Source organism: Octopus sinensis, linkage group LG1 (genome assembly GCF_006345805.1).
Source record: "Octopus sinensis linkage group LG1, ASM634580v1, whole genome shotgun sequence".
Taxonomy (NCBI): Eukaryota; Metazoa; Mollusca; class Cephalopoda; order Octopoda; family Octopodidae; genus Octopus; species Octopus sinensis.
In genome coordinates this window covers 118,196,629-118,214,128 of record NC_042997.1, presented here as the reverse complement: position 1 = coordinate 118,214,128, position 17,500 = coordinate 118,196,629, and the positions used below count along the sequence as shown (strand labels likewise).

Sequence of the window (17,500 nt, the reverse complement as noted above, 5' to 3'; positions counted from 1 at the left end):
TATATATATTATATATATATATATATATATCTGTATGCACGCATGTATGTATGTATGTATGTATGTATGTATGTATGTATGTAGTAGGTATGTATGTATGTATGTATGTATGTATGTATGTACGTACGTATGTATTTTCTTCCTTTCAGAAAACATTTTCTTAATTGTATTTGAAATGTAATTCTTTCATGCAACGTATATCGTATATATATATATGTACAAATACACACACAAACATACATACATACATACATACATGCATACATACATACATACATACATACATACATACATACATACATACATACATACATACATACATACATACATACATACATACATGCATGCATACACATACATAGGTGTATACGCATACATGTGCGTGTGTGTATGTGTATGTGTATGTGTATAGGTTGAAAATATGTGGAAAACATAAAAAGCGAAACAGAAATACGTTCGTTTCACACAGTTTAATCTTTTTATAAACAAATTTTGTTATATATATATAAATAGATAATTTATGTATATATATAACAACAATTTTCTTTATAAAAAGTTATTAAACTATGTGAAACGAACGCATTTCTCTTCCACTTTTTATGTTTGTTTTTCCCAAATATATTCAACTCATAATTTTGCCACGTGTGTATACGTAATCTCCAGTAGTTTTGCTATATAATATTATATATATATATATATATATATATATATATATATATATATATATATTATATAATGTATATGTTATATATATATATATATATATATTGATGCACATGTATATATATATATATATGTCCCTATATATATATATCTCTACAGATATATATGTGCGCATGCATGTATGTGTGCGTATGTAAGTATGTATGCATGTTTGTATGCGTGTATGTATATGTATTATGTATAAAGTAGGTTTCTCTCTTATTCCTTATTCTTTATTCAACTTTATTCATTCAATCCCAATCTGTCAATATATTGTTGCTCAACAGTACTTGAAAAAAATTAATTGAAAATTAATTTTAAATGAATGTATGACTATGTATGTATATAATTATATACTTAGGAATATACACATGAATATGTAAATACAGTTTAGCTCACACGCACATTATTGATAGATGTAATCAGATACATATATATTGTATATATTTAAAACTGCTAAATTATGGTATATAGATATGTATGCATGCATATGTAATTGAATTTATAGATATATACGAGAAATACACGCATATATATATATATATAAATATATATACATACATACATACATACATACATACATACATACATATATATATATATATATATATATAGATAGATATATACTTACGTACCCATACTTGTATATCCGGCCCGATATCTGTGTGTGTATCTGTCTGTCTGTCTGTGTGTGCACGCGTGTTTTCATCTCTTTTTTTCTTACTTCCCACTGCCTACTGCCCCAGTTTTTAAATATGTATCAAATAAAGAGAGCCTGAAATTTTGCTTGGAGAAAAATGGCGTATTTTACGAATACGCTTATGTAAAGTATCATACCAAAAGCATGTACCTCTTTCAGTATATGTATTAAACTGATATATATATATGTATGTGTGTGTGTGTGTGTGTGTGTGTGTGTGTGTATACTCTTTTACTCTTTCACTTGTTTCAGTCATTTGACTGTGGCCATGCTGGAGCACCACCTTTTAGTCGAGTGATTCGACCCCAGGACCTATTCTTTGTAAGCATAGTACTTATTCTAGCGGCCTCTTTTGCCGAACCGCTAAGTTATAGGGGACGTAAACACACCAGCATCGGTTGTCAAGCGATGTTAGGGGGACAAACAGAGACACACAAACATACACAGATACACGTACACACACACGTATATATATATATATATACATATATACGACGGGCTTCTTTCAGTTTCCATCTACCAAATCCTGGTAGGCATTGGTCGGCCCGAGGCTATAGTAGAAGACACTTGCCTAAGGTGCCACGCAGTGGGACTGAACCCGGAACCATGTGGTTCGTAAGCAAGCTGCTTACCACACAGCCACTCCTATGCCTATATATATATATGTGTGTTGTGTGTGTGTGTGTGTGTGTGTGTGTGTGTGTGTGTGTATATATGCATGTATGCATGTATATATGTGGGAATGCCCCAGCATGGCCGCATTCCTTGGCTTGAAACTAAGAACATATGTGTGTGTGTGTGTACGGATATTAGCTCAAATCGATTGGACATCGAAATTAATATGCATTCTCTACATAACCTTTTCGATTATGTAAATATATATCAAGACATCTACAGACACACACACATGGACACAAATATACGCATGCTTGTGTGTATATACAGACATGTATATATGTATGTACATGGATATGCGAAACAACGAAAGAGATTATATGCGTGACAATGAAAGAGATTATATATATTTTAATTAAACATGCTTTAAATATTGACGTCACTTTGACATCTAAGTACACATGCTAATACATACTATTATGAATACATCAGTGCATAACAGAATGCACATTCATTTTACTTCAGTCAGTTAATAACTACATACATACCAATAGAGAGAGAGAAAGAGACGGACAGACAGACAGAATGATGCAGGAAGAAACACAAACTGTCAGACAGAAAGAAAGGGAGACCGAGAGAGAGAGACAGACTAACAGACAGTCAGAAAGTGTGATGAAAAGCAAAAGAGACAGACAGACAGACAGACACAAATATTCTTTTCTACTCTAAGCACAAGGACCGGAATTTTGTGGGAGGGGGCCAGTCGATTAGACCGCCCCCAGTACGCAACTGGTACTTAATTTATTGTCTCCGAAAGGATGAAAAGCAAATTCGACCTCGGCGGAACTTGAACTCAGAACGTAAAGACAGACGAAATATCGCTAAGCATTTCGCCCGGCGTGCTAATGTCTCTGCCAACTCGCCGATTTGGTAAATGTATAAATATTGTTATGCATGCATATATTTCTATGTGCATATATGCGTATGTATATGTATATAATATATATATAATATATATATATATATATATATATATATATATATATGTGGGTGTGTGTGTGAGTGTGAATATATATGTATATATATTCATATAAAACATATGTACACTGTATTTATATGAATAATATATAATCTATTGACTAAAATTTTACACGCTAGGCCACTGGTAATGGAAATTTCTAATATTTCTGATTACCCTTTGATATTATTAATTATATGTGTATGAGTGTATATATATATATATATCGAGTTAATAGCTGCATCGTCCAACCACCAACACTACCAAGGCTTCTCTGCTTGTGTGCCTATACATCCCGTTTAATATATGTTGCGGTACTGTCTGTGTCGTTCTATGCTTCTGTGCCTGTTGCCTTCTTTAACACCAGTACTTTGGCAATTATGTTTCGTAAAAATAAGTATCAGGTGAGAAACAGGTTCAAGGATCGATATGTTTGGCTATACTGTTGAAGGAAGAGAATAAGCAATCCGATAACGGATAAAGGGATATCCATCCATCCATCCATAAACACATACATGCATACATACATATATATTCCTACACCTGGATACTTGGATCCAGATGTAGGAAGTTAGTAAGCTTCGAGCAGTCTATAGAAGGAATAAAAATCAACTTTCAGAACCAATAGTGGTTTGTTGACATAGAAGGTCGTTCATTTTCCCCAGTTCGAAGTTCCATAAACTGAAAAAAATTTATTTCATAGATCCCAACTAGTAACTGGAGTCGCTGTGTATGCGAATAAAAATACATACACATGCACACATATAAAATATATATATATATATATATATAATATATATATGTTTCAAACATTAAACTGCGGCCACGCCAGGACGCCGACTTGAATTTTTTAGTCGAATGATTTGACCCCAATACTTATTTTGTAATCCTGGTAGTTATTCTATTAGAGTCTTTTGCCGGACAGCTAAGATACGGGGATGCAATCACTCCAACACTGGTCGTAAAATGGTGTGTGGACAAACACAGACAGAAAGACACACAGACATAGATATACACATATTAGTGAAAGAAGTCCATCGCATATATATATATATATATATACGATGGGCTTCTTTCAGTTTCCATCAAATCCACTCACTAGGTTTTCATCGGCCCGAGTCTATAGTAGAAAACACTTGCCCAAGTTGCCACGCTGTGGGACTGAACCCGGGAATCATGTGGTTGGGAAGCAAGATTCTTACCACCCAGCCACGCTTGCGCCTACATTCTTAGATCCCCTTTGGTCAGGAATGACCATGGGACCTAGAAAGTTACCCTCCGAGGCACAAGTCCGAGCAAGGTTGCTTATGGAAGGCCAGCAGTCGCCCATGCATACCACTGATGTTATCCAAGGGAAAGGCAAAGGGGCCGATACAGCTTGGCACCAGTGATATCGCCACTCATTTCTACAGCTGAGTTAAGTGGAGTAACGTGAAATAAAGTGTCTGAAGAGCACAACCCGGGAATCGAACTCACAACCTCACGATCGTAAGCTCGACGCTCTAACCTTCACTGCGCCTTCATTGCGCCTATATACTCATATGCATACATATGGACATAATACATATTTCATAATTTTATAATTAAAAACACCTTAATTTGAGCAATATTTTATGTAACTGTTTGCTTTAAAGTTACATATTTGTATGCATTTTTGATTATTTTTTAGTGTATGAACGCTTCCAAATATATTCTTTTGTTATTCTTCATATAGACTTTATCGATATCTCCACGTATCAGTACAAGTTCGTAACAGAAATAATATTTACTTGTTATATTCACTATCTTTGTCAATGTGTTAATCTTTGTATGTTCATTTTTATATGAGTCTGGGTAACATAAAAGTCTGTGAATGAACAGTCAATCTCTACTTTATTGCAAAATCGCTCAAGGAAATTTGTAAATATGTAATCAGGTAATACCAGTATTGTTATGTGTAATGTGCCATCAGGTTTAAACAAAGTCTAATTCTGAAGTAGTTCAATTAATAACATGAATACCTTCAGTTCTTTCTTTTCTCTATTTTTTTTTTGTTCGGTGTATTAATTCATTATTTCGTTGGCGTTTACATTCTTTTCTTGCCTTCGAGTTAATTAACTTTGTTTTCTAATATTTTTATTTATATTATGTATTCGTCTTTGATGAAGTGTGTTATGTTAAGTGCATATGTCTATCTACATGGGTCTATTGCATGTATATATATATATATATATATATATATATATATATGTATGTATGTATGTATGTATGTATGTGTATATGTAAGTATGGGTATATATGTGTATACATATGTATATAATTGTGTGTCTCTGCGCGCGTGTGTGTATGCGTGTGTATGTGTGTACAATATGCATACATATGTAATATAAACATAAATGCGTGTACATTGATCTCATATATATATATATATACATATATATATATATATGAGTGTGTGTGTGTGTATATATATACCAGTATATATATATATTATATATATATATATAATATATAATTATATATATATGCATATATATATATATACATATATGTATAAGTTTATATATGCATATATATACATACGTGTCTATATATATACATATACATACGTATGTATGTATATGCATGTATCTGCATGTATGTGTATGCCGTAGATCTCCCGCTCTTGAACCATTAAAGATATGACAACTGAAAAGAGAGAGGGAGGGAGAAAGAACTGCTCCAGTAGTTGGCTGGTGATATGTATATATTTATATACATGAATATTTATATATGTATGAGTGTTTGTGCGTGTGTGGTGTATAATATATATATGTACACACACACACGCGCGCACTTATATATATATCTATTAATCAATCTATCCATCTATCTACATAGATAGATAGATAGATAGATAGATAGATAGATAGATAGATAGACAGACACACAGACAGACAGACACACAGACAGACAGACAGACAGACAGATAGATAGATAGATAGATAGATAGATAGATAGATAGATAGATAGATAGATAGTTAGATAGATAGATAGATAGATAGATAGATAGATAGATAGATAGATAGATAGATAGATAGATAAATAGATAGATAGATAGATAGATAGATAGATAGACAGACAGACAGACAGACAGACAGACAGACAGACAGACAGATAGATAGATAGATAGATAGATAGATAGATAGATAGACAGACAGACAGACAGACAGACAGACAGACAGACAGACAGACAGACAGACAGACAGACAGATAGATAGATAGATAGATAGATAGATAGATAGATAGATAGATAGATAGATAGATAGATATAATATATGTATGTGTGTATATATTTGCGGTGAATAAGTTTACACCACATTACTTATGCAGGTGCATGAGTAGCACAAATGTGGTATTTAATATACACAGATCTAGGTAAATACCTCTCCTCCCTCCTACTCCTCTCATTACACTATTTATTATGAGTAGATTTATGCTGGAGTGTATTTAGGCACAGGTTAATATTTGTTTTCGTAAACAGCGGTTTCTCTGAGTTTATTGTCTCTCATAATATTTACATAACTTTCTTTACTTTCCTTACTCACATTATCTACATAATATTTGATAGTATATATATCATATACAGTGGAGGCGCAATGGCCCAGTGGTTAAGGCCGTAGATTCGCGGTCGTGGGATCGCGGTTTCGATATCCCAGACCGGGTGTTGTGGATGTTTATTGAGCGAAATCACCTAAGGCTCCCCAAGGCTCCGGCAGGGGGTTGTGGCGAACCCTACTGTACTCTTTCACCACAATTTTCTCTAGCTCTTTCTTCCTTTTTCTTTTGTTCCTTCTTCTTCTTCCAATCAGCACTCACGCCATTAGCCACAAAGAATAATCTCTAATTCGAGCCTACTCTAAGCTACTAAGAATGCGTGTGACAACTTGAAGACCCACCCACCACACGCGATAGACTGGCGGTTGCACGGGCGCGGAAGCTACGTTGTTATCCTCATTCCGTAAACGGTGGCTTTTAACGGGTGGAGAGCTGAACCATCCTGGGTACAGAGGATTCGCAATCTAGACTAGGATCTGAAAGTTTACAACAACATAGTGGGTTACACCATGGGTCCTCTGCTTTGTGGCTAAGTAGGAAGAAAGAGTGAGAGAAAGTTGTGGTCAAAGAGTATAGCGGGGATCACCACCAGACCCGCCGGAGCCTCGTGGAGCTTATGTGTTTTTGCTTAATAAACACTCACAATGCCAGGTCTGGGAATCGAAACCACGTTCTTACGACCGTGAGTCTGCTGCCCTAACCATTAGGCCATTACGTCTCCACTCTATTGTACCTGTATTTCAAAGAGCCAGCCTTGTCACATTCTGTGTCACGCTGATTCTCCCCAAGAACTACGTTAAGGATACACGTGTCTGTGTAGTGCTCAGCCACTTGCACATTAATTTCACGAGCAGGCTGTTCCGTTGCTCAGATCAACTGGAATACTCGTCGTCGTTACCGATGGAGTACCACGACCATACACACCATTTTAGATCAATTACAGAAGTATATCAGCTATACTGCCTGCGTAATACTTGATGCCGCCCCATCCCCGCGCCTTATAGCACGTTTTGGATTGGGATCACAAAATGCATAGGTCTGTGGTTAGCGGATAGGGTGTTGCACTCACGGTAGTGAGATCGGGCTTTCGATTCCCAGACCGGTCGTACGTTGTGTTTTTAAACAAAACCTCCCGTTTCACGTTACTCAATTTCCCTCAGCTATAAATGGCTAACACTGCCACGGATTGGCGTACAAGGGCGAAACAATGACTCCTGAAAATCACTCAAACGAATGTGATCTTGCGAGCCAAGTTTTGCTTTCAGTGATCGAAAGGATGGATATTACAAGCCGTATCTTGAACCTCGACTTGTTGGGACTGGTAATTCTACTACGTCGAAGGATGATGATGTGTGTGTCTGTGTGTGTATGTTTGTGAAACTCTGGATTAATGTAAGAAAGTAACGTTTGTTTAGCGCTCAGCGTACTTTAAGCCTTTTTTCTTTATCATATTATTTTTATTATTTTACTAGCAGTATCGTCCGGCATTGCTCGGGTTTGTTTCGACCCTTTAGAATTGGAATTTTTGAAAAGTAAAAATTCTACATTATGTAGCTTGTTAATCTCTTTAAGTGAACTTTTTTCTGATTGAAATACACCGAAAAATGGCGACACAGCAGTCAAAAAATCGTAAAAAATAGGGATTTTCATAGTAAAAAAGCACCTTTCTTATGTAAATAATTTTTGGTGTTAACATGGTCCTATCTGAATTTTATCTTCTACGGAATGAAGAGTAAGCCTTCTTCTATCATACTCTCAATTTTGGCCAACTTGCACCGCAGGGTCTCGGAGGAGATAGTGTTAGTTGAAGGCTACCAAACCTGCCACACACAAACAACTTCAGCTTTATATAGAGAGAGATTTCCATTTTAATTAATTTTGAAAGTAATGAAAATTTTAGAAAATAACTTTGTCGTTATTAAGCTGAAGTTTGGTTCATAAATTTAACAGGAAATCTTGAGGGAAGTTTTTAAGTTCGGTGATTTTAAAGTAGGAAATTTGTATCATAAACCCAAGTGAGGATCAAACAGTTGGTATCAAAACAGATAATTTAGATTACTTCAGAGAACCAGGAGTGATCTCTAGAAGGTTAGCATCAAACGCGTTAACCCTTCTCATATATTTTCGTTTAAATGCACTGAATTTTGTTTCAATTAATTTCGAAATTCATGACGAATTCATGAAAATTACCTTCTCGTTATTAAGCTGAAGTTTGGAACATAAATTTAACAGGAAATTTCGGTGGAAAGTTTTAATTTAGATGTCTTTAAAACTGTAAGGCTTTATCATAGAGTCGGTGTCAAACGGTTTCATATCGGACGTTGGAAGTTTGATACCGAAAGGGTTAAGCCAATATCTCGCAGTTTGATATCGAAACAGTGAGGGGACAAAGGATCCAATGTAGGAGTCTCTATGTAGCCTCTTTACATGTTAGAAATAGCCGTCAAATTACCTTAGATAACACACACACACCACACACACACACACACACACACACACACACACCTGTAATAATTGAATACATAGGACAATATAATACCTACAAAATGGTCACGCTCGAAACGTTTAACGATTATAGGTTTACTGGATTAGGGATGACCTAGGGCTAAATAAGAGCTACGACTACTGCTACAACTAATGCATACTTTTACATTAGCGGTGGATTGGAATGAGAAGGACATCGGATATGATACCTTATAGTAATCAATTAGAGCATCATATGTCCCACTCGTATTGATTTTTCCCGCTCATATCGATTTTCTCTTTCGCCCTCCAGTCATCGATACAGTCGCTGCCGATAATATATGGAACCACTTCCATGCAAATTTCTGGCTTTATTTCAATGACAGAAGTTAGTAATTATTTCGAAATATATATACCCTTTTACTCTTTTACTTGTTTTGACCATGCTGGAGCACCACATTTTGTCGAGCAAATCGACCCCAGGACTTATTCTTTGGAAGCCTAGTACTTATTCTATCGGTCTCTTTTGCCGAACTGCTACTTTACGGGGATGTAAACACGCCAGCATCGGTTGTCAAGCGATGTTGGGGTAGACAAACACAGACACACAAACATAAACACTCACATACATATATATATATACATATATACGACGGGCTTCTTTCAGTTTCCGCCAACCAAATCCACTCACAAGGCTTTGGTCGGCCCGAGGCTATAGTAGAAGACACATGCCTAAGGTGCCACGCATTGGGACTGAACCCGGAGCTATATAGTTGGTAAGCAAGCTACTTACCGCACTGCCACTCCTGCACCTTGCAGTAATTAATTGTGTGTATATATATGTATGTGTGTATATGTATACATATATTTGTTTATTTATTTATTTATTGATGGTGGGAGCGGGATTTTCGTTTATTTATTCCATTTTTTATGTCATATTAGCCGACATAAAAGCTGGTTGGTTGGTTGGTTGGGTGGGTGGGTAGGTGGGTGGATGTTTAGCTGATTAAATTGCCCAGTCACAGTACAGAGAGAGAGAAGGAAAAGACAGAGTAAGAGAGAGATCCACAGAGGGTTAACATAAAAGTTGCAAGATAAGCGCACATACTAAGCTTGATGGCAGGCAATGGATAAAGTAATGCTACATACACACACAGTGAGAGAAAAGCAAGTCAAGGAAACAGAGAAGGAGGGGGAGGACGACGTGAAGAAGAAGAAGAAGAAGAAGAAGAAAAAGAAAAAGAAGAAGAAGACGAAGAAGAAGACGAAGAAGAAGAAGAAGAAGAAGAAGAAGAAGAGAAGAAGAAGAAGAAGAAGAAGAAGAAGAAGAAGAAGAAGAAGAAGAAGAAGAAGAAGAAGAAGAAGAAGAAGAAGAAGAAGAAGAAGAAGAAGAAGAAGAAGAAGGTAACGTCGACGACGGGGAGGTAAACGACAAATTTTGCTGAGATAGATTATCGAAGATATGGATGGCAATTATGTTGAGAAAATTTAGAAAAGTAATTACGTATATTCATTGCAAACGTAAACATGGAGAAATTTGTTCTATTTATATTTCAAGATAATAATACTTTCATTATTTAAATTATTTACATTTGACGGATATTTGTCCTCATCTTGTTTATTGTTAACAACGTTTCGGCTGATATACTCTCCAGCCTGATGAAGGCTGGAGGGTGTATCAGCCGAAACGTTGTGCTAACAACAAACAAGATGAGGACAAATATCTGTCAAATGTAAATAATGTAAATAACGTATATAATTCCTCATCTCTTAAATATAGAACAATGATATTTTCCTTTAGAAATGTGTATTTATTTCATCCTTTTGTATAATCACCAAGAAATGTGATAAAAGTTATCAAGGAGTGGGTGTGTGGAAAGTAGCTTGCTTACCAACCACATGGTTCCGGGTTCAGTCCCACTGCGTGGCAACTTGGGCAAGTGTCTTCTACTAAAGCCTCAGGCTGACCAAAGCCTTGTGAGTGGATTCGGTAGACGGAAACTGAAAGAAGCCGGTCGTATATCTGTATATGTGTGTGTATGTGTGTGTGTGTGTGTGTGTGTGTGTGTGTGTGTGTGTGTGTGTGTGTGTGTGTGTGTGTGTGTGTTTGTGTGTCTGTATTTGTCTCCCCAACTTCGCTTGGCAACCGATGCTGGTGTGTTTACGTTCTCATAACTCAGCGGTTCTGTAAAAAGAGTCCGATAGAATAAGTACTAGGCTTGCAAAGAATAAGTCCTGGGATCGATGTGTTCGACTAAAAGGCGGTGCTCCAGCACGGCCGCAGTCAGATCACTGATGTTAAAGAATAAAAGAATAATAATTATCTTATGTATGCCATATGATGGGAGCTTCATGTTTTCTAATGCGTCCAATCCTGCAAACAGTGATATCTTCAACTGAAGGACTGCGGTTCCACTTTAGGACCGAAACGTTTGTAAACACTCCACAACAGATAATTTCCTTCTATCTGAGAGTACTACTCGGCTACATGCGGCAGTGCTGTTACTAAATACGCTCACACATATCAGAGCACGACCAGAATACTGCCATCAGTTGTATTATATAACTGCCCGTCTGTTTCCATCTCGCTGTTTCACCAAGCGCCAAAGCGAGATAACTAGGATGTTATTGTATTTATCTCCCTTGGTAACTATGGACTAAAATGCTATTGTCTGTCATATGACGGGTAATAGTTGAAAATCTGTTTAACCGACCGACGAAAGGAGATGGCTTTGAGCTTCTTGCATTCATGTATTTGTTTTATACACTGAAAAGCGGGAAAGCCAGAGTAACCCCATAAACCGGCCTACCCCGCTATAATATATAAATATACATGTATAAATACACACAGAAACACAAAGGTATATATGTGTATGTACAAACATATGCGTGTGTGTCTATGTACAGCGGCGTAAAATCATAACATAACTATATATACATAGATAGATATTCTCCAACATATGTATGTGCTCATGAGTGTTTTTATCGGTAAGTGTCGACTAGTTCGCATATATATAATATTATATATATAATCCTATATATATATATATATATTATATATATATATATATATATATATATATAATTATACAGAGAGAGAGAGAGGGAGTAGAGAGAGAGAGAGAAGGGAAAGAAAAAAAATAAAAAGAGAGAATGAAAATATATACTTTATTGAAGTAATATCGGGGAGTGTTGTCTAAGCCATTAGTGATTGCGCTGACCGCTTGGAGACTATTTTTGAGAAGTGTTTTCATACAAGTTAATAGCATCGTTTAACCTTGAGAATAAAACTTGTGACGAAGACAGCACATACACACGCACACACACACAAACACATACATACACACACATCTATGTATATTTTTACGTACATGGGACACACAGACCAAATATATATATATATAATATATATATAATATCTATATATTATATATATATATATATATACATATACATATACATATACATAACAATATAAAATATAAATACATATACATATATATATATATATATATATACCATATATATATATTTATATATATATACCATATATATATACATGTATATATATATACTACATATATATATTTATATATATTATATATATATATATATATATATATATGTAAGCACATATATATATGTATATATAAGCACATATATATGTGCATATATATATATAATATAAGCGCATACATATATATATATATATATATATATATATATATATATCGATTGTAATGTTATCTGTTATATATTATATCATAAAGTAATATAGGAAAAAACCTGTGCTCTGAACTTAATACGTCTATCAGTTTTAACTACTTTAGCCATAAATCATGTCAGATATATGATTCATAATAGTTTTACGTTGGCTTTTTGGGGATAATTTATATTTGGTTCTTTCTTATATTGATTTTTTTCTCTAGTTAGGCGTAAGGCGTGTTGTATAGAGGATCATTAGAGTCGTTTGAATCGACCCAGTATATTACTGGTAGGTGCAGTATTAAACTTGGTGGGTGGGAAGATGTGAAGTCAATAATATCGGAATTTTAACATCAGATGCACTGGGATGGAACTAAATATTCTATGACATTTATTCCGTTACACTACTCGGGTGTTATTATCGATTATAACATCACACTCTTGTCGAATGTTAGTAAAGTATTATTTAGATATATATCCACGCATACACCCACACACAGTAAAACAGAGAGACAGACACACAGATATACATACATATGTGTGTGTCATATTACATACATATATACGTATGTATATATATTATGTATATATATATATATATATATATATATAATATATATTATATATACACACACACACAACACACACAAACACATATATATATATATATATATATATATATATATATATATTATATATATATATATAGATAAATTAGAAAAAAAACTTTTATCAAGTTTGGAATAATATTCCCTCATATATTATTATCATCATTATTATTATTATTATTATTATTATTATTATTATTATGATTATTATTATTATTATTATTATTATTATATATACATATATGTATCAATATATATATATGGTATTATATATGTATCAAAATATACATTACGTAATACATATATGTATATAATATATATTATACTATAGCATATGTATGTATATATATATATATATATATTTATAGGTATATATATTCATATCTATGTTTTAATAATATATATTGTATAAGATGTACGAATGTATATATGTGTACGCACGCGAGTGTGTAAGTGCATGTAAGCTTTTGTGTGTGCGTGTATGTGTGCCTATGCATGTGTGTGTGTAAGAGAGAGAGAGAGAGACGAGAGCATATCCATTTACCTCGGTGTCATTACATACTCTGTTTTTTTTACGCTGACCACTAAAGACAAGCCAGCGAGGCGAGGATAATCATTCTTCGAGCTATCTCAATGTTTGCTCGCTTGAGACCATGCACTACCTTCTTTGTGTTTCAGTATTAAACAATAAAAACTTTGTTTAAATTTACAACCACCACTACCGCCAAGAGGGTTATAATAGCCTTCTTCTTGTTGTTTCTGATGCTGCTGTTGTTGTTATTGATGTTGTTTATAACCCCAGGTCAGACTTCTTCGGGCAGACTTATAGATATCAAAAAGTTTTCTAGCCATGACCATTTCGTCTATTGCTTTCGGACATAGTTTTTCCTGTCGTTGTTGTTCTTTAACCCTAGATAAAACTTGACCATGACCATCTCGTCTTCTACCTTCAAATATAATGTTGCTGTTGTTGTTTATCCCCGGGTCAAACTTGGTCAGGCAAGCCTACAGATATCAAAAGTTGTTCTAGCCAAGACCGCTTAATTTTTTTTTTTTCAGATCATGCTATTTAAAGTATGCAAGGCGGCGCATTAGCAGAATCAATAACATGCCGGATAAACTGTTTAGAAACATTTCGTCCGTCTTTACATTCTGCGTGCAAAATCCGCCAAGGTCGACTTTGACTTCATCCCTTCATAGTCGATGAAATAATTACCAGCTGAACATCGAGGTCGAAGTCTTCGTCTGGCTCACATTCCCAACAAAACTTTTATTCCTAGTTCCTAGGAGTAGAAAGTTTAAAATATGAAGAGGTTTCTCCGAGCCGATATAGCCCCTAATATGGAACAAGCGAGTCAAATGAGACCGGTAAACTCATAATATCCAAAAACGTAATGGGTCGCATGGTGTGAATCATTAGATGTGGGGTTTATTGGGGTGACGACTGAAAACCTTCATGTGAGCAATGGCTGGTAGTTTATACTGCTTTTTTTTTTTTTTCTTGGTGGGTTGGGTATTTATTTTTGTGGTATCTTTTAACTTTTACTTGTTTCAGTCATTAGACTTCGGCCATGCTGAGGTACCGCTCTGAAGAATTTTGGTCGAAATAATCGGCCCAAGTACTTTTTTAAGCCTGGTAATTTCTCCATCGGTTTTTGTAAACACGCCAACACCGGTTGACAAGCGTTGGCGAGGGGCAAGCACAGACACAAAACTTGATATCACTCATACGTGAAAGACGACCCGACCATCTAAGCTGTATTTTGGTGAGGATGGTTCCAATACCTGATATGTTGCATTTTGTTAGTAACTAACTGTTATGAATATGGTGAACCGGCTTTATATTGGAGACAGTACGCAAGCATAGCACGTGTCTATGTGTGTATGTGTGCGCGCGCGCCTATATATATCTACGTGTGTGCGTGTGTGTGTGTGTGTGTGTGTGTGTGTGTACACATGATGGGCTTCTTTTAGTTTTCGTAAGAAATTTTCCCAAGGTGCCACGTAGTGAGCCTGAACTCGAAACTATGTTGTTGGGTCGCCTGCATTTGCATTATATTCCATATAATACACCTAACATTAAAAACAGTGAACTGATTCGATCGTTGCAGCTTTGGACAAACTACTCCTTATTGACTTGCAGCTCTTTTCGAATCCTGCTCCAATCAAGTGTAGTTTTCTTTATTTCAGTGTCGGTAACTTAAAGAACACTAAAGAACTTGTCTGTTGATGTTGTTGATATGAACTGCTACACAATCTCCTTATTTGTGTTAATGTTAGAAGTCATTGTTAGAATTTATTAACATCGTTCAAATTTATACTAAGAAGAACTAGCAGACATCATAAATTAGAGATCTTTTACCTTGCGGTATATGTTCCAGTTCTCTTCGTTCTGAGGTCATATACAGTTGAAGTCAATTTTGCCTCTTATTCTTCGGAGTCGATAAATAAAGTACTTGTCCTGTGCTTCGATCGCTTCTTTGCCCTTCTTTCTGTCTATCTGTCATTCTGAAAGATATTGACTGTCACTAACTCGTAGTGAGATAGACTCCACTACATCTAAAGTTTTTCGAGCTACACCGTACATTACAACAACGCCCCTACGGCTCCATAAAGACTTAAGTTCCATAGGCAAGAGGTTAGTAGCGAATCAAATTACGAAGTCACAAGACCAATCTTGTACCTAACATTGTCTTCTTGGTTGTATAAGCCTAAATACTTCAGCTTTCTGAATATGTTTTATCACCAAATTTTTTTAGACGATCAATTTACATATCTATGCATGAATCAAATTTTGAATAAATGCCATTTACAAAATAATTAACTGGTTTTCTAAAAATAAAAATAATGAAGACAGTGGATGCATCATTTGAAGAACTTCGTGATATTTACTTGGTTTCATTATACAATATTTCAATCCCAGATAACAGCTGACACTCAACAAGGCTCAAGTAAAGCTCGTAATAGAATATTGTTCTTATATCTTGGATGGTACTGTTGCTACGCACGTCGACATCTTGAACAGCGTCCAGAGAAGGATCACTCGACTAACTGGAATTTAATCATTGACGGACATACACCAGTCTTTTATCTGCAGGCGTGTTACCACCATTGTTTGTATTTTTTATCGCTACAATAATGGCCTCAGTTCCTCCGAGCTGACTGACCTCGTACTTCTAACATTCAGGCACTTCCGACCCACTCGTGCCTCCATCTCTCGTCACATTCTGTGCATCCAACTCCCTCAGTCCCCGCACTAACCATTATTCCCGGTCCTTTCTTTCCAAAACATCATCCCACTGGACTCTTCTCTCGACACATGCCCTTCCTGCAGTTGCTACGGTTTAAGTAGAACATAGTCACCGGCCTCGGAAAGTCTGCAAATGTCACTGGCAATGTCTCTTTCTCTAAATTCAACTATTTAACAAATAAAAATATGTACGACTGTGTTCCGATATTAGAAATTACTTTCAGTAGTAGTAGTAGTAGTAGTAGTAGTAGTAGTAGTAGTAGTAGTAGTAGTAGTAGTAGCAGTAGTAGCAGCAGCAGCAGTAGTAGTAGTAGTAGTAGTAGTAGTAGTAGTAGCAGCAGCAGCAGCAGCAGCAGCAGCAGTAGTAGTAGTAGTAGTAGTAGTAGTAGTAGTAGTAGTAGTAGCAGCAGCAGCCGTTCAAGAATTTGGACCTGGAGATCTCCATTTCCAGTGACTTCGAGGGCCACCTCCCAGTGGTGTCGGACGTCAACGAAGAGCCCTCGACTACAACAAGACGACCAAAGTTTGATTCTTTTTCCAAGATCTGGGGTCTCCCGCCCCTAAGCCCTAGACCATCACCTAATCACCCTTACCCGTCTTGTTGCTTAACAACAACAAAAACAGCAGCAGCAGCAGCAGCAGCAGTAGTAGTAGTAGTAGTAGTAGTAGTAGTAGTAGTAGTAGTAGTAGTAGTAGTAGCAGCACAGCAGCAGCAGCTGTCGTCATCGTCGTTGTCTTCGTTGTTGTTGTTATTGTCTTGATAAGGGAAGATAATGCAGATGATAGAAGGGGTAGTAAATGTGATGTATTACGGTGTGTTCGTTCAATGTCAAACATTTCTGACTAGAAATCTTTGCGTTTAT

At 35.7% G+C, this 17,500-nt stretch overlaps 1 protein-coding gene across 7 annotated transcripts in view; it reads left to right on the top strand.

Moving 5' to 3' along the window:
• LOC115215557 overlaps window positions 1–17,500 on the top strand; it is a 285,843-nt gene that overhangs the window by 220,437 nt on the left and 47,906 nt on the right. The window lies entirely within an intron of this gene.